The 18,013-nt window shown below is 44.3% G+C and overlaps 1 pseudogene; it reads left to right on the plus strand.

Annotated features, from left to right (window-relative positions):
• Nucleotides 1–2,549: 2,549 nt before the first annotated feature.
• Nucleotides 2,550–17,801, plus strand: LOC132334617 (telomere repeats-binding bouquet formation protein 1-like; annotated as a pseudogene).
• Nucleotides 17,802–18,013: the final 212 nt, after the last annotated feature.

Consider the following 18,013-nt stretch of genomic DNA (forward strand, 5'->3'; position numbering starts at 1 on the left):
AAGTGTGTGTTGTGTTTGCCATCTGTCAGAGGTGGGGCAGTTATCTTCTGGGCATTGGGCAGTTTATCTCTTCCACAAGCAATCCTCCCTCCAGGAGAGATCTGCTGTTAATGGGCCATTAATTTACAGGAGAGTGAACATGTTTTTCACAGGCAGCTTCACAGAAACTGGAAAACGTGGGGGTTCCCAAGAGGGGGCACCGCTGATCCAGGGCATCGAGGCACTGCCTGCAATTGTCCATAACCGCCCCTAAGGAGCCTCCAGGGCTTCACCCTCCATGAGCTGCAGCAGATGTGTCAGGAAAGGTGACAAGAGCCCGTGGAATGGTCCTTGTTGCAGGCAGATTAGCCACTTGTAGCTCTTCAAAACTCCCTCCTTTAAAAAAACGAAAAAACTTTACCCGTTCCTAAATTTGAAAAACACGTTCACTCTCCTGTGAAAATGTAAAAAGTTTAATAAAGGACAGTGGGAGACCAGGACCATGGAGCAAAGGTTATTATGGCTGGGTGCATCTTGGCACTCAGCCAGGAGCACCCTGTTCCCTTCGGGGATCCCCCTGAAATACCTTTTCCCTTACACCAGCCTGTTGCATATTCATTGACCCTCATGCATATCCATAAACTACTTTACATATTCCAGGAATGATTTTACATGGCCCCTCCTTGGGTCTGCCTTTTCAGAGCATGTGTGTTTCTTGGCTGTGGTTTTGGCTTCTTCTCTTTATCACCTCCAGTTTTGGGCCTTGGTCACTCTGTCTGCAGACAGGGAGTGCTGATAGTTGGCAGATCTGTGCAGGTGTCCTCATCCTGTGTGCATTGGATGTTATCCCATCCCAGCAGGAATTTTAACACAAGCAGCTATTTCATGAAGCTTAATTAACAACAGAAATAAAAGCTGTATCTTTACAACAAAGTTGCTTTAACATCACAGATATAAAATCCATTTTAACATTTGCTAAAAGCCAATATTAGAAGATGTATCTATAACATTGCCCATATCTTTCCTTACCCTTTTGTTCCCAAGAGTGCAGCAAGGAGTGAAAACTGCCAGCATGGCACGGGGTTGCTGCCATCTCTCTGTCACCCCGTGTCCCTTTCCTGTAAGAGCCTGAATGAGAGATGAGGGGCTCCAGGCAGCTCTCCAAAATGCAGTTTATTGTATCCAAGATGTTACAGCAGTCCAGGGTCTGGTGACAGAGCCTGTGCCTCCAGCTGTCAGCTCCAGCTGCAGAGAAGCCTGGAGACCCTTTAGCTTTGGTTACAGTGCATTAAATACTCTGCTTTGCTGAGCATCTTAATACAGTAGAACCAATCTTTACCTTTACTTTTATCTATAGCCTATCATAACTCCTGTAATTACCATATTCATATTACTATTCTTCAGTCACTAAAAGTTAGTACCTTACAGTTAAAGCTAGAAGTTGTTTTTCAGTTTTCTTGCAATGGAAAATTCTGAGACCTTTTTTCTATTTGCAGTATTGACAGTCTTGTTTCCCTGTGGAATCTTTTTGGTTGGGAAAAACATCTTGTTTGAGGTGGGTTTATCCTTTGCTCTAAGCCATAAAAAACCCTTGTAAGTAGCACACCCTTTGCCTTAGTTACCCAGTAAGACTGGCTCAACAATTCTTTTCTTCTTTATCAAAACTTGCTTTCATTTCTATTCCTTCTTCAGATTCTACATTCAAAAATCTTTCTGTCATGCACACATATCTGTTAAAGTTTCTTGTCGAACTTTCATCCTTCCCAACACTCTGTGCCACCCTGTCTCTCTTTTCCTGAGGGCAGAACAAGGGACAGAATCCATCCAGAGGTGACACGGGAGTGCTGCTGTCCTCTCTCCGTCCTGTGTCCTCCTTTCCCCCCCATCTTTCCATGTTCCCCTTCCCTGCCTGTCACTGCTGAGTCAGAAATGACACGGATAAATGAGTGACACACTCCATGCATCTTCAGAAAGCCAAAAATCATCTTTATTAGGAGACGCATTTTTTTATAATCAGTCCTGATTTCGGTGGACCTGATTGGTTATTTTACATTTCACATGATTGGCTAATTAAGAAAACCCCTTGGGGTAAACAATCCATGAGGAAAACAATTGTCACAAACACCACCTGCGAGGTTGTTCAGGATTCTTCATCTCCAGCTCCCTAATGTTTCCCAGACGGATCCATGGGAAATCTGACCTGGATTGTGTATCCACACCTACCCGGGAAGGTGACGGCCGCGCCGTCCCGGGCCCTCCCTCTAGAAATGGCGCTTACCACGCTGTTTAAGGTTCCCCTTTTTCCTGCCCAAGTCCTTCTTTTCCTGTCCCCAACCTCCCCTTCCCCCTGCTGTTGGAACCCAGGGCACAGGGAATGTCTCCCTGCCTGTCCTGAGAAATCCTGATCCCCAGGAGATCACTGCTTTTAACTTTTGTCCATGGAGAAAGCTTCCAAGACTTTGGGATGAATTGGAATCTATGAGTGTGTGAAATAGAGAGTAGTGTAGTTTATCACAGGGTGAAAAACTGAGAGCTTTGGGTGTTTAGTCTGAGGGTGGATAGAAGACAAGATGGAGGATTTTGGGCATTGCCTGATCTCCTTCTTGTTCTTCATCTCCTCCATTTTCTGCTGTGTTGGGAGCACAGGGTGATTGGTTGGGAAGAGCTGCAATGCAGATGCCGAGTGGCAGACAAAGAATTAGTTACTGGTAGAAAGGTAGAAATAAAATGTGTTCTAAGAGTTAATTGGGCAAAATGATATTAAAAGACCTTGAACCTGTGGGTCCTATGACTTCTGGTGCCTTCTCTTTGTATGCTAAGTCTGGTGTGCAGACGGCATGCTGAACTTTTGGTAAGAGAAAAATAAACAACAGCCTGAAGACTGAAAAAACCAAAGGTCTCGTTTTTTTCTCAATCCTGGCACAGAACTTTTTAGGGGTGTCCCCATCAGGGGATCCTCAGGGGGGGTTCACACCTCCCTCCTTCCCCCCCTTCCTGCCCTGCTGCTCAGCCCCACTCCAAGCCCTGCACCCGGGGCCCTTGCCACTTCACAAAAGGAACCAAAATTACCGAAAATCCACCCAAAATTACCTCAGAACCCATCCTGAGGGGCTCTGGGGGAAATTTGAGGGGAGTTTTGAGGGGATTTGGGAAGATTTTGGCTGGGTTTGAATCCTTCACCCGCTTGGGCATCCACAAGGTACTAAAACCACCCAAAATTTCCTCCAAATTAACCCAAAATCCACAAAAAGTCGACCCAACAACCAGGCGGTTGGGGGGAAAATTTGTGGGGTTTTGAGATTTAGGGGGATTTTGTCTGGGTTTGAATCCTACACCAAATTTTGTGTCCAGGAGGTACCAAAATCACCCCAAATCCACCCAGAATTGACCCAAAATTACCTGAAATTCACCCAAAATTATCTCCAAATCCATCCTGAGGAGGTTTGAGGTAGATTTGGAGGGATTTTAGGGGGGCATTTAGAGTGGATTTGAATCCTATGCCCACTTCAGCATCCACAAAGTACCAAAATCCCCCAAATCCATCCAAAATTACCTGAAATGAATGAAAAATTCATCCTGAGGGGGTTGGGGGGAGGTTTGGTGGGGGGGGTTTAGGGGTTTTGGGGGGGATTTAAGGGGGCTTTTTGGCAGTCATCATCAGCCGAGACCAAACCCTAAGGACTGTGCCCCTCGTGAAGAGGAGATCAAAGAACTGCTCCCCTTCTGAGGAGGAGATCAAAAGCCAGAGGAGACTGAGCTATTAACTCATTAGGTTAAAACGTATTCATTTAATCAAGTATCATCATTTCTGTTATTTTATCCTTTGTGATTAAGTCTCAAATGCTTTCCTATTCCTTGTTAATTTAGCTGAATGATATTCATTTTGGTTTTGTAAACTATTAAGTCATATTCTTCATGTTATATATGGGGTCCCATATGTCTAATTCAATAAACCACAAACTTAAAATTTAGCAGCAGTTTTAACTGAGATAAAACAATACAATCAAATAGAATCCAGTAGTTACAAAAAGAAATTTGGCAGTGGTTTGGATAAAGCATAACCAAAACTGCTCAGGGTACGGAGAGGGCTTCCCACCCTGCCTCACGTGCAAAAGGCAAAAGGATCCAAACACAACTTATGTACTGTGGGCTAATACATATTCATCAATGTTTTCCTGTAAATCTCCTTCTGTTTCTGATTATTGAAATCGACATCACCACACTCACAGCGCATGCTCCCACTGTGGCTAAGGGGGCTTCTGGCTCTCTGGGGCTCTCCTCTGAGGAAGGCCAACAGTCTTCCTCACTGTCCTCTGAATAACCTGGCAGGCTGTGCATGTGCCCCAAGTCCTGTGTTGTGTAAGTAAGCACTATGCTCCAATTAAGCCTTATTATTTTATAGATAAGAACACTCTTTTAGACTCCCTGTCTGGAATTGTCCCAACGTTATTCATGTCATGGCCGATCCTGTCCTGGGAGTTGTCTTAACTTCGTCTTGATGCCAATTCTGACTTGGGAGTCTTCCTAACTTTTGTTCATCAAGGCCAATTCCAATCTCCTGTATCCTGTTTCCCACATGTATCATCTACAAAGAAACCCATCTGCTTCATACTATGAATCACATATACCTTTCCAATTTTCTTCCCAAAATATTGATATAATTACAATTTTGTTAGCAAAACCACATCCATTTATCACAATTTCCCCCATCTTCTCTTTGGATAATATTAATTCATGCTTTTTATTAAAGACTGAATTTTGGTATCTTCTACATCCCACAAATCCAGGTTTTCACACTCCCTCATTTTTCTTTTTGATCAAATTTGATACATGGTATTTTACCTATGCAGGAAATAAAACATGGTATAGACCACAATAGAGTCCAGCTGGTATAAACCACCAGATTTTGTTAGCACAAACATATCCATTTATCACAACAGGCCAAAAGCTTGGAAAAGGATGAAAGAAATGCTCCGATGACGACGGTAACAAAAAAAAAACCCAAAATAATTTTTCTTTGACAGCAAATGAACACCCGCCGCCCTCCAGCCCCCTGAGCCTGGCAGGCCGAGCGGTGCCGTTCCCATGGCATGAGGTGCTGGCAGCCTGCGGAGAGAAACCAGAGAGCCACGGTCAGTGGCAGCAGGCTCCTGTCCCCCTGTCCTGCCATGGCCTGTGCCCGGGCCAGACTGCTGGCTGTGCTCAGAGCCCAAACCTCCAGTCCTAGTCTCTGTTTTTAGAGAAGGGCAGCATGGCAGGCCATGTTCCACCTCCTCCGCCTAATCACGGCACAGCAACTCCTCAGCAGCTGCAAGAGCGGGATGCCCGTGTGCCCACTGCCGCCTGCCCAGAGCCCTTCTGCCAGCTGAGCTATGGAGCTGGGTGCCCACCTCTGGAGAGCTGCTGCCAGGAGAGGAGCCGATCACGCACCAGGTCCTCATCCTTCTGGAAGGGGCTGTCCCTGCAGACCGTGGCCCCTGGGGTAGTGCTGCCACTGGACGTGCTCCACAGACGCTGCAGGCGCTTCCCCATCCGGTCTGGGCACCAGGTGTAATCCTCCTGGGAAAAAGAGAGAACAATTGCATGGAAGTCAATTCAAAACAAGACCTGGAAACAAGAAAAAGCACAAAGCCTGTCACCATTCCACAGGCCTGAGGAGGGTCTGACCACTCAATGAAAGAATTAAACCTGCCCAAGGGTGGGGAAAATCCCCACCTTTCCTCCCGTAAACGCACCCCCCATCCACACGGATGGATGCATTTGTCAGGCTGGCTGCCCCTGCCTCAGCCCGTGCCAGCCTGGCTGGCAGAAGCTGTCAGCAAGGCCAGCAGCCGGCTCCCCTTCCACAACTGCAAGCAAGGGATGTTGTTTCATATATAAATTTGTGTATGATTTTAACCTAATCATTGTAGTGCACATTACTAGTCTCCCTAAAATAGTATATAAGTGCTTTTATCCCACAATAAAATCAGATTCTGATCCCTGAGTCAGTCTCCCCGTCTCTCTCCATCGCCGACACTTCCCTGATAAAGAACTGTTATTCCTGCCCCCATGTTGTTACCTGAGAGCCCCCTTTAATTTCAAATTTTTAGCAATTGAGAAGGAAGGGGTTTACATTTTTCCATTTCAAGAAAGGCTCCTGCCTTCCTTAGCAAACACCTGTCTTTCCAAACCAAGACACAGGAGCCACCTGTATTATACATGCAAATACTTCACACGAAAAACCAAGAGCCTCAAAAAGGCAAAACAGCTTGGTAATTTGTAGAAAGTAACTCTGATCAAAAATAAAATGTGTGAATAGATTGGTCTAAAGATGACATTCACAATTTTCCTGGTGACATTGTGCACTGTACTGTAGCAGGGGACAGCCACTGGACATAGCCAGCAGGATAACTGGATATGCTTTTCAAACTTATTCTTAGTATTCATTGAATTATTCATTGAATTCTCATCCTTCTGTACACTTCAGCTCTGTTGTAAACTTCAGAGACATTTTTTCACAAGCTTCTAACAAGTTACTCTGGATCCATAATTCCTGAGACCAAATGGAGTCCAAATGTCAAGTGGGATTACTCTTTTCAAAGCCTGCAGTCACACAGAATGGAGCAGCACTTAAATCATCCTGTGCATCCCATACACATAACAGTCCAGTCACTGACCATCTGCAATAATTTTTTTTACTTTTGCTACAAATTACCTTCAAGAATAAGCTACAAATAATATCTTGATCTGGTTTAAATTCAGGGATTGCACTGCAATTGCCCAAAAAAATTCTAAGGGAACCTAGTGCTGTTGCAGTAATACAAGAGAACTGTAAGTGTGTATTACTAGTTGTTATTCATATTAGGCAAAAATGGCTCAGATCAGCTTTGCAAAGTAAGAAACAAATCATGGAGAGTTGAAATGATGGAGTTGGGACAGTGTAGCCAGTCTGCTTTTTGTGAGAGATGCTCTTAAGCAGTGGCAGTAGTAATGTACTCATCTCCTGTAACTTTGCTCCTTGTGATCTACTTTCCCCCTCTGCAATTTTTTCTGCTCTTTTTTTTTTCTTTATTTTTTTCAGCTGAGTACCAAAAGGAAACACAGAACTGCAATGTTGCTACCAAAATAATAGATTTTTTTTTCAAAATAAAAAATACTAACAGCTTTTAGAAAACACATCAGAAGTGTTGGAAAGTATAAACAATACAAGATATTGAACAGGATTTTTACATAATACTACATCAGCCAAACAAATGGATAGTAAGGCTTGAGGAACAAGGATGTAATTAAAGTTTTATTAAAAGCGCTTCTTTTGTTCTGTGTGTGGTAACTGTCATCACTCTGATGTAAATACTTCACCATCTATTAAAATTTTCCTAGGCTGTATTATTTTGCAATCAGCTATGATTTTTTAAATTTCTCTTGTACCCATCACTGAATTATCTGAGCACAATCTCCAAACAAGACAAATGGTAAAGTAGCAAAGGGCTGCAATAACTGAGCAGCCAACAGGATAAGCCACACTGGCATCTCTTGGCTCTGCCAAATCCTCTGTGAGTGCTTTCGTTTCTTTTCCACTTTGGTTTAAAATGCAACACAATTTCATTACTTCTGATGGCTCACCTCTGAAAGAAAAAGGCAGTAGCTGTTTTTGGCAGGGTAAGTTGCATTTGCAAATTGGCTCACCTCCTTGGCAGCAGAACTGCATTTTTTCTTATCAAAGCTGCTCCTCAGCTTAAATGGGGAGAAGGCGCAAAAGGATGAGAGAGGCTGGTGGAGCTCTGATGGTCTGAGGATCCAATGGTGCAAAGAGCTGGAAGGTGAAATACCTTTTCTTGAGTTCAGGGTCATTAGGGAAAGGGAGTGTGTGCCTGAAAGATCAGTTCTGTCAGCCATATTCACCTAGTAAAAGGCTTTTTTCCTGCACTTGTGTGTGTGGCCAATGCCAAGGGATGGCAGCTCTTTCTGTTGTGGGGGCATTGCAGCCTCCAACTGCAGAGTATGCAAACAGAGCTGCACTGAAATGTGTTCTCCAGGGCTCAGTTTTGGGGCTGGTCCTGGTTAACTTCTTTATTGCCTGGTTAACTTTTTTATTGATGATCTGGAGATGGAGATTGAGAGCACCCTCAGTAAATTTGCAGATGCCCAGTTGGGTGGGAGTGTGGATCTGCTGGAGGACGGGAAGGCTCTGCAGTGAGACTTGGACAGACTCGATCAATGGGCCAAGGACAAGGCCATTGAGGTTCCACAAGACCAAGTGCCACATCCTGCAGGTCACCAGCCGCATCAGTGTGAGCCAGAGTGTGCCCAAGGGGGCAAGAGGCCAATGGCACCTGGCCTGGATCAGCAGCAGTGTGGGCAGCGGGACCAGGGCAGTGCCTGCCCCTCTGTGCTGGGCACTGCTGAGGCCACAGCTCGAGGGCTGTGTCAGCTCTGGGCCCCTTGGGAAAAAGGACATTGAGGGGCTGAGTGTGTCCAGAGAAGGGCAGCAAGGCTCACAAAGGCTCTAGAAAACATGTCCCATGAGGAGTAGCTGAGGGAGCTGGGTTTGTTCAGTCTGGAGAAGAGGCTCAGGAGGGACCTCACCGCTCTCTCCAGCTCCCTGACAGGAGCGTGCACTGAGGGGGGGCTGCTCTCTTCTGCTGGGCCTGCACTGAGAGCCAGAGGAAGTGGCCTCACATTGAGAGGAAATTCAGGTTAGACTTTAGAAAAATATTTCACTGCTCAGGTGTTCAGGCCTGGGAATAGGTTGGCCAGAGGGGTGGTGCAGTTGCCATCCCTGGAGGTGTTAAAGAGACCTCTGGATCTGACACTGGCAAATGGTTTAGTGGTCTGTGTTTGAAGTGTCAGAGCTGGGCTGACGTTGAACTGATGCTCTTCAAGATCTCTTTCACCTCTGACGGTTCTACAATTCCAAGCGCTTCCCGCCTGGCTGAGGGGAAGGCTCAGGGCTGTCCCGAGTCCGAGGGCGGCCGTGCCCTGAGGCGCTGGGGCGGCGTCTCCTGAGGGGCCGGGCCGGGCTCTGCCCTCAGCTCCGCGAGATCCCAGATCAGCCCGGCGGGGCCTCCGCTGTCCTTCAGCCCGCAGATCCCACCCCTCAGCCCGCAGATCCCACCCCTCAGCCCGCAGATCCCACCCCTCAGCCCGCAGATCCCACCCCTCAGCCCGGCAATCCCACCCCTCAGCCCGCAGATCCCACCCCTCAGCCCGCAGTTCCCACCCCTCAGCCGGACAGCGCTCGGCAGCGGGCACCCGCCTCGCCTCGGGGTCTGCCCGGAGACACCCGCGCCACTGGATCACAGGTACCCGAGCCGTGCCCCATTTCCCCCCTCGGCACTCCCCAGCCTTCCCACAGAAGGCTGCTGTTTCATCTTTAGACTGTTGCCTTCCAACCCCCACCCCCCCACCCCGCTCTTATTTTAAATTTGTATATGTTCTTTCCCTTTTATATTTGGGCTGATCTGGAGTGCTTGCTAAGGCTTCAGAGTGGAGCTCTGATAACGAGCTGTAAATCACTCACGGCCCATCTGAGGGAGGAGGGTGCGAGGGAGCTGAAATAGGCCAGGAGAGCCCCAAGTCCTGTTCCACAGCGCAGCGTCCTCACGGCCTCAGCTGCTGCTGTGGGGTTTGGTTTCCACAGGACGCCAACAACCCGCACTTCTCCCCTCTGGGCTTTGCTCCCTGGGTTTCGAAGGATAAGTCCTGCCCAGGCTGGCTGGTCTACTGACCGTGCCAGCCATGTGCTCTGGTGCTGCTGAGCACACACATTGACAGATCTGCACTTCTCCAGGAGTGGTTTCTGAGATTTAAAGCAATGTTACTGGGTTGTTTTCCATAACTGATGGAGAAGAATTTTAGATGTAACATTTGCCAGCTGTTTGTTGAAGCAAATCTAGTTGTTTGTCTTTCCACCTTGCTCTCTGATGCAACAACCGAGGTGAGCTATTTGAATCTAATTAATGTATGCTGGTTTATAAATACTATTTTGCGTACCTCCTGTAGGTTGCAAAAGTCAAAAAGATGCAGGTAAAGGTCAAGATGTGTCCTTGTATACATCCAGTTTTAAACCGCTTGTGCTTCTTATATTGCATAATTGTATAAACATGTATTAAATGAAACTCTTCTGAAAAGCAATTAGCTCCAGAGCAAACTCATTTTTACAGGCTTCCTTTTGTTTGGGTGGGTTGTGTTTTTTCTTAGGCTGGCAGGGTGGTGGCAGTAGGACAAAACGAGGTGAGGAAGGCTGGCAAGCTTTTCCTTGTTGTGGCAGGGTTGGGTGTGCAGGAAATGAAATGCATGTCTGTTATAACTTCTGAAAGGCTGCAGGGAGATGACCTCTCTCAATTCTCGCTGTGTAAGGGAAGCAGCAAAGGAACGGGGCAATCAGTAACTCCCAAGAGAAAGCAGGGCTGGCTGCTTTCAATGGATGGATGCACAGTGATGACAAGGATTCTGCTTTGAGCCTTTGCTCCACTTGGAGAAGGAAAATGAATCCATTCTTAAGCTGCATTTGCCACTGATTTAAAGTTTCTACCTGAGCTAAGTAATTTTTGGAGAAATTGTAAGAGGTTACTGTGATGCTTGCATCAACCTTCTCTGTTTGGGACTTGGGGCATGTTTGAGGGAGCATCTTTGTGCCTCCAAAGCTGAATGTCACTCTGCTGCTCTGCTCTCAGAGGCTGCCCCGTGGGGTTTGAGAAGAAGCAATGCTGTGGGGTTTGGTGGGTTGCATGGTTCATGTAATGTGGCAATGTCTTTGGGGAATTTCAGTGGGTTCTCCCTGTAAGGAACATGTCTCTGTGCTCACTGCCCTTGGTTTGATCAGTGCTGCCAGAACAATGCTGATGGTTTGGTGGCTCCTTGAGCAGCAGGAGGCCGAATGTTTTAGAGTGTTCACCCCCTAAGTAACATGACTTGGTCTTAGTGCCAGTTGTTGGCTGATGGCAAAGGTGGCCACTCTTGTAAGGAAAGTTGGATCAGCTTTGTTGTGATCAGTGACACAGAGCAGGGGATGTTCTTTACTGACAGTGCCCCTCAGGGGTAACATGGAATGACCTGATTTCTGCAGAATGTCCACTCTCAAAAGATGATCACCTGGGAGTTACAAATGCAGGGCTGTCATAAAAGACTGTATTTCCAAAGGAAAACTCTGCCATGTAAGAACGCATTCAACTGTGTGTGTGTGAGATGACAAAGTAAAAGCAGAAAACTGGGAAAAGTGCATTTTAGAAAAATGATGTTGTTTCTACTGCATATATTATAAACACTGCTAATCTGAACAGAACTGAAAAAACCTTTTCCTTGCTGTTGTAGAACAAGAACAGAGATTTAAAAAAAAGGAACACTCAAAAGGTGCAGATAAGTCAGTGTGGTAAGATATCTAATATAATTTGTCATTATAATCTGCATCAATTTTACAAAGTTTTAGTAGACTGTGATAGGCCTGTTGTGGGGTGGTGAGCAGTTGGGAGAACATGTTTTTTCCTAATTTCCACATTTTGGATACTGTATTGGATATGCAAAGGGTAAATCCAATGTCAAACCTGCACACATAGTAAAACACACCAGCACGAAGTCACGTTTTTTGGTTTTAATTTGCTAATATTTATCCACATTTTTATTGTATTTTAACTTCTTTAAGAACCCTCAGACCTTGTAAGGGTTTACTGTTAACAATACCTTCTGTCACTGTTAGAAATAATTATCATCTAAGTCTTTTAATGATACCCCAAAGACTAAGAAGCAGATTTTCCAAGTCTGTTTTCCCACCTAGGGTTGTGTGTAGGTGCCCAGAGAATATTTTGTGTTCTGTTTCCAACCACGTGACTGAGGGCTCTGCTGCTGTGCTGCATGGTTTATGTCTCCTGTACCTCAGTACCACGGAGCAGCTTTGTGCTCTTGGACTCTTTCCTTACTACTCCACAGATTTTCACCTGCACTCTGAATTTTATTTGCACTCTGAATACTTTAATGGCTCTGTATTATTTACACTTAATGCACCTTGAAGCTGTGAATTTATTATTTAGTGGTTTACATCAGACTTACTAAGAATTTCTAGTAATTAAAGGCCAGAAATATTAAAAGGAGGCTGTTACTCTGACAGGAACTCATGCTCAAATAACAAAGGATGGACAGAAATATTTCTAGGTTTGTTGTTTGTGGCTGAATAGAAGTGATGTAGCTCCATTTTGGCTCACTTCCCCCCCTTTTTTAAAATACACCTACATACTGCATTTTGACAGGTTTATTCTAATACTGACTAGATTAATAGAAAAGATAACAATTTTAATGAAGCTTTTTGTGTTTACTCCTAGATATGAAAACAGATCTGACCTTACTGCTGGAATGCCTTAAATCTCAGTTGGACTGCCCTCTGTCTCAGCAGGAGGCTGTGGTCACTGTCTATTCCATTTGCCAACAAAACAGTAAGAAAGGCTTTTCCTTAGAAACAATGCAGGCATTTATGTTCACCATATATGCCAAGGAACTGGTGGGCACTGTAAAAATGTCTAAAGGACATAAGGCTTGAGATGTTGGAAAATCATAGAAGCCTTTCATTTTGCAGAGAAACAGAAGCAAAAGTTTTTCCTCTTGTAGGTGAAGCGAGCGAATACTTTGGAGGAATTGGTGGTTTGATGTTTAGAAATGACCTTGCCAAGTCGAGTGCTCATTGCATCGTAAAGGAAGCAGCTTTATTTACATTGGGGATTATTCTAGAAAGTAATGGCAATAAAAATAACACTGTTTGTATTTCTGAGTGTGCTATGGCCCCCTGTCATTACTTGTGCTCCTGCTTTGTCTCCATTTTCTTTTGGTCTCACAAAATGAGACTACAAGATTGTCAGTTGGAGCAAGGGCAGGGAAGGGGCCCCAGTTGCCCTGTCCATCCCCAGATTTGATCTGTGCCTTGCTGACTTGTGCACACAGGGTGTCTTTAAGTTACCAGACAGCTGCACTCCCCCTGTCCCTCAGCAGCAAGTGTTCAGTGACTCCTGGATTGTTCCAAAGCTTGCCAGGGTCCTGCTTGGTGTAGAACTCACTGCAGGGGGAAGCCCTCAGGCACTTCATAGTCCTGCCCTGTCTCTGCTCCCCACATAGTGGCCACAATTGAAACTTAATAATTTAGGATGATGAGTAGCTTACTTGAGGTTTTCACTTTTTGTTTTCAGTGTCTTGTCAACAGACACTGTTGACAAGTACACTGTCTTGTGTACTTCTGAGTTTCTTGAAGAACTCATTTTATTTTGAATTAAAAAGGATTCTGATGTGAACTTGAAAAGAATGTCTGTTTCTGTCATCTTAGTACTGGTGTCAAATAATGGTAAGTTGGTTTTTTTTTCTGTGTTATGATAACTCTCCTTTTCTATTTGCCAATCTGCAGTCCAAACTTTGGAACATGCAATAAGCAATGTTGTGGTGAAGTGAATTTATAAAGATGAATGTTTGCATGTAACCGAACCTGAATTGTCGAAGTAGGTCATTGCTCACTGGGATTTCCTTAAACAGCAGAACGTGGTTTAGTTCTAAGAGAGTTTGCAAATGCAAACCCATAGTTTATGAGAGTGTCTAGAAAGAGAGAGACATGGAAAGGTTATTTACCAATATGTTGATATGATTTTGTATTTCCTTGTGGGGAGGATATGTGCTTAGGAAAGGGAATGTATGTATGTAAATTCAACTTGCTGTTAAGATTTTGTCTGCAGTTGCATTTGTCTCTGGAGTCTTGTGTGTGTTCTCTTTTAGAAAATGGGCAAACCCATGTCAGAGACACAGGCTGCATCAGCCTGCTGCTGCAGTTGTTCAGGTGAACAGGGCTGCAATTCAAACAGGCAAATAGTAGGCTGGTTAGCAGCTATGTTTCCTTGACTGTCTGGGCCTTGCTTGCATTTCCTTAACAGAACAACTCTCTCCACATCTGAGAAGAATCTGTCAGCTGAAAACACTGATCCCTGCTATCAGCTCTGGTCCTCAGTGTGCAGCACTCTCTGTGCCTGTGTCAACAACCCCCAGAACGGGACATGTTGCTCTGAAAACTGTGGAAGAAGTCCAAAGATATTCTCCTAATCGGTAACACTTTGGTTTCATTTTAACTGTTCAGCTGAAGTTGATTTCATTGCGTTTTGATTTGGGGTAATTTGTTTTTACTTTTCTAGAAGATAATCAGAACATTTGCTGTGGGGTTTTTCCCTATGCCAAAGGGTGGCTCGAGAGTTGCACAGAGCCTGGGATAGTTCGTCCCATCTGTTCATTTCTTGGTCTCACAGTTGCAAACAACTGGAAGTGCAGCTCAACCTTTACACAGCTTCGAATTTGATAAAAGGAAGTTTAATTCAAGAGGTAAATGGGTTTTTCTTTCTTGTCAATCTCTACAAAGTCATTTGCTGTTCTTCCCACTTTTACTCTGACCACTGTACTCCACCATCTTTACTTACACTGTGCTGTGCTCAAGTCCACAAATAGCCACAGTCTGCTTACATTTGATAGGGTCAGTAAAACTGCTGGGAGCTGTTCTGATTAAAAGTGTGTCTAAATTAAAGTCCTTGTGACATGGCTGAAAACAATGACTTAGGTAGAACTCAGGCATGATGTTTGCCATTTGTGTGCACATATCAGGGTCATGTTTTCCTGGAACTATTTTATATGCAGTTACTGCATTTCTTGAGATTAATGTATCTCCAGCTTCTGTTGTATAAGAAATGTAATGACTGACACATGCACAGAAAAACTCTGATGGACTTACTTGGTGAAAAGCTAAAAGAATTTGCAGACTCTGTTGTTTAAATCACATTTTTTTCTTTTTTCCACTGAGCAGATGTGCAGAAATCTTTTGTTTCTATTGGAGGATTGGATACATTAGCCAAAGTTCTCCTTGAACTTATGCCTGATTCCTGTTTGTGTCACTCCAGCATGAGACTTGCAGTGGTAGTAACAAAGACTCTGAATGCCTGTAATGCTACTAACTGTGAGTGGAAAGACATTTTTGATCTATGGCAATTTTAAAATGCTATTTTTAAAGTCTTGTGCTGGTGGAAAAGTTGCAGAAATGAATGCTTAAAGGCAGTTAAGTTCTCCACATCCCAGTGAATGTTGCGATGCTTTTTAAAACTCAGAGGTGTAAGTGGGGAGTGATTCAGTTCATCTGAGGTGGATTACTGTCCCATTGTTGCTCAAATGAATGCAGTGAAATTTAAACCCAACTGAAAATTAAAATTGAGATGCTCCAGCCCTTGCTGGGTAAGTAAAGCTGAGCTCTGGGCCTGGATTTGACCAGTCAGTTTGGATCCTGGAGTTATGCCTGTGGCTGAATAATAAATTGTGTAGCTTTAGGAAGCTTTAGTCATTTAGAGGTGGAGCTGAATGGACGTGGTGTTTGTGCACAGCACACTCTGCTCTGGTTTGCTGGCCGGGTACTGCTCTCCTGATGAGGTTTTGTGTTTTCCACAGAAGGTTTGCAGAAACCTGTGATCCTGACGAGCCTGTGCTGTGGCCATGGTTGCTGTATCTCACACTTCTGCCATAAGAGCTTCAAATGGAAGTTCCCAGAAGTTGAAAAGCATCAGCCTGCACTAGTTGTGAGGGTAGTTTCAGCTCAGTTGGGTGTGACAGGACTGGGCCTCAGCGTGGATGCTCTAGCAGTGGTGTTGCCAGTGCCAGGAAGGGCTTGCCCCCTGCTCTTTTTATGGCAGATACTCTGCGTGTCAAAGCTTATTCAACTCTCTCTGGCTCCATGCTGGAGCTGATCAAGGACATGGAGAAACTCAGCAGGGATCTCCAGAAGCTGCATAGTGCAAAGCCCTCCTCATTCATCAGATCTTCTGCCTCCTCTCCGTGGAGCACAGGCTGGGAGGATGGGCAGGACTGGATTTGGGAGCAGCACAGGAGGGGTGGGGTAATCTGAGCTGTTCAAGGTGGAGCAGGGCAGGGCTGAGCAGGCCCAAGGCTTTGAGGGCTCTGTACAGTTCCCTCCAAACCCAGCATTTGATCCTTGGATAATTCCTGTACACTCACAATCGACTTTCTTTTCCTTCCAATCATTTTAACCAACAGCTGCCATGAGTGTTGTCTTGGCAAAGTATCCCACTGTGTCAGAGCTGCTGAAGCTGCTGTCCAATGAGACACTGAGCACAGGAGAAAAAAATCAGTATTATTCTAACAATTGGACACTGTACTGAAGTTTGTGGTAAGATTTGCTTTTTCTTTTTCCTGTCTGTCAGCTTCTCCTAAATTCTCATCCACTGACTCCTCCTGTGGTGTCACTTCATCAAGACTGGAACACGAGAGAGAGTTCAGTTAAATAATACAATGTCAGTATTTGGACAAAAAGTTTTCTAGAATGTTCCATCTTTAAATTTTAAAGCTTGTTAGCAGGAAGTGTCTTAAGTAGCTTTGAAAAGTAGACTCAATATGCAAGAATTCAGAGCTGGGCTTAGGTGTCTCAAGGAATAATTAATCCAGACTTGACAGCTACTACAATCCAGACCTAGCAAATGGGTTGTCTTGAGCACCCTTTTCATGGTCCTTGGCACATACAGCTTCTCTCCACTGCTTACAAGGCCGGGAATATTTGTAAAAGCCATGTAAGAGCATTGGTTTCAAGACACAGAAGCAGTTGGTAGCCCTGAAATGGTTTTGTCATGTTCCTCAGGGCTTGCCCAAGCATATCTGGTACAAATACAGCACTTCAGTTGGTATTTTGTGGTAGTGCAAGCCAAGAGAAAGGGAAATTCATTTGTACTTCTGGTTTTTCTCATGTATGTTTAGAGAAACAAGAAAAAGGCCTTTTGTTCAAAAAGGTTGATTTTTATCCTCTGAGTGCCAATAACATGTTCAATAACTAGCTCAAGAGGTCATAAATTTATTTTAACAGACATTTTTTCATGAAGAATTAGTGAAACAATAAATAATGGAAAATGTCTTTTGAATAGAAAAATTATTAAAAAATTATTTCAACAGAAAAAAGGTTTCTCTTCAAATGCCAACACTGTCAAAATAAAAATGTTAAAAGTTTTTATTTCCTTTTTTTAATTAAGTTTAAAGAAGAAAGAACTATGTTTGCAAGTTACCAGTTATATGATTCCATATGGGAATGAGATCACAATAAAAATTCAGCCAATGGCATAAGAAATGAGAAGGAACAGATTGGCTAGACCAGGGTTAAGCTACTAATTTTATTTTGCTAAATAGAAACCTTGAGATTTTGATATTTCTGCATCCCAGGCCTCACAGAAATGTTGCATATCTACTCCAAGAGCAGGTCATGGAAGAGAAGAAATACAGGAGTCATTATTCAAATGTTTTAGGCCACAATTAAATGAGCTTGGAACTCCATCGAATAAGTGGCCTCAGTCCTTCAGTTTTCTTACAGCAACCTGAGTTCTGGTCAAATCATCCTGTGGGATGTAAAGCTCTCCTGCTGTCACTGCAGCAGGCTCGGGTCTGGAATGAAAATCTCTCTTTCTGCAGAAACTTGCAGAGAGTTGCCAGTATTGGCCCCTACAGTGACTGTAAGGTGAAGGTGTGTGGGGCTGAAACCAAACCTTTCCTTTACCATGTCCTGTTCTAGAAGAGAACCAGTGTGAGCTGCCTCAGAACAATGGTCTGCCACTCATGATTCAGGTATTGACAGAATCTCAGGATGAGGAGCTCGTCAAAGCTGCTACTTTTGTGCTGCAGAGCTGCAAACAAATGAGTAAGCTTGCTGTGACTGCTTTAAAAAGGAGAGGGATTGTTTCCATCTCTGTGTTCTGCTGATTCCCCAAGTGATTTTAACTTCTGTGGCAGCTTTTTTTGTAATTCTGTATACTCCAAAAGATGTTTGTTTTCTGCACAGAAAGTTGCCTATTTGTCTTTAAGAACTGACTTAGGCAGAAAAAAAAAGAAGTAAAAATTCCAAGAGTGTTGCAAAAATGCATTTGTGAAACCTCTCCATGCAGGGCCAGTTCTTAAAGCTTTCCCATCTCTAAATTGTGTGGAAAAGATCAACATTGTCATTTATCACCCAGGGGATACTTTCTTCCTGGGGGTGTACCACTAGAGGGAGGGAATAAACCAG

The sequence above is a fragment of the Haemorhous mexicanus genome, chromosome 16, assembly GCF_027477595.1.
Source record: "Haemorhous mexicanus isolate bHaeMex1 chromosome 16, bHaeMex1.pri, whole genome shotgun sequence".
NCBI classification, from domain to species: domain Eukaryota; kingdom Metazoa; phylum Chordata; class Aves; order Passeriformes; family Fringillidae; genus Haemorhous; species Haemorhous mexicanus.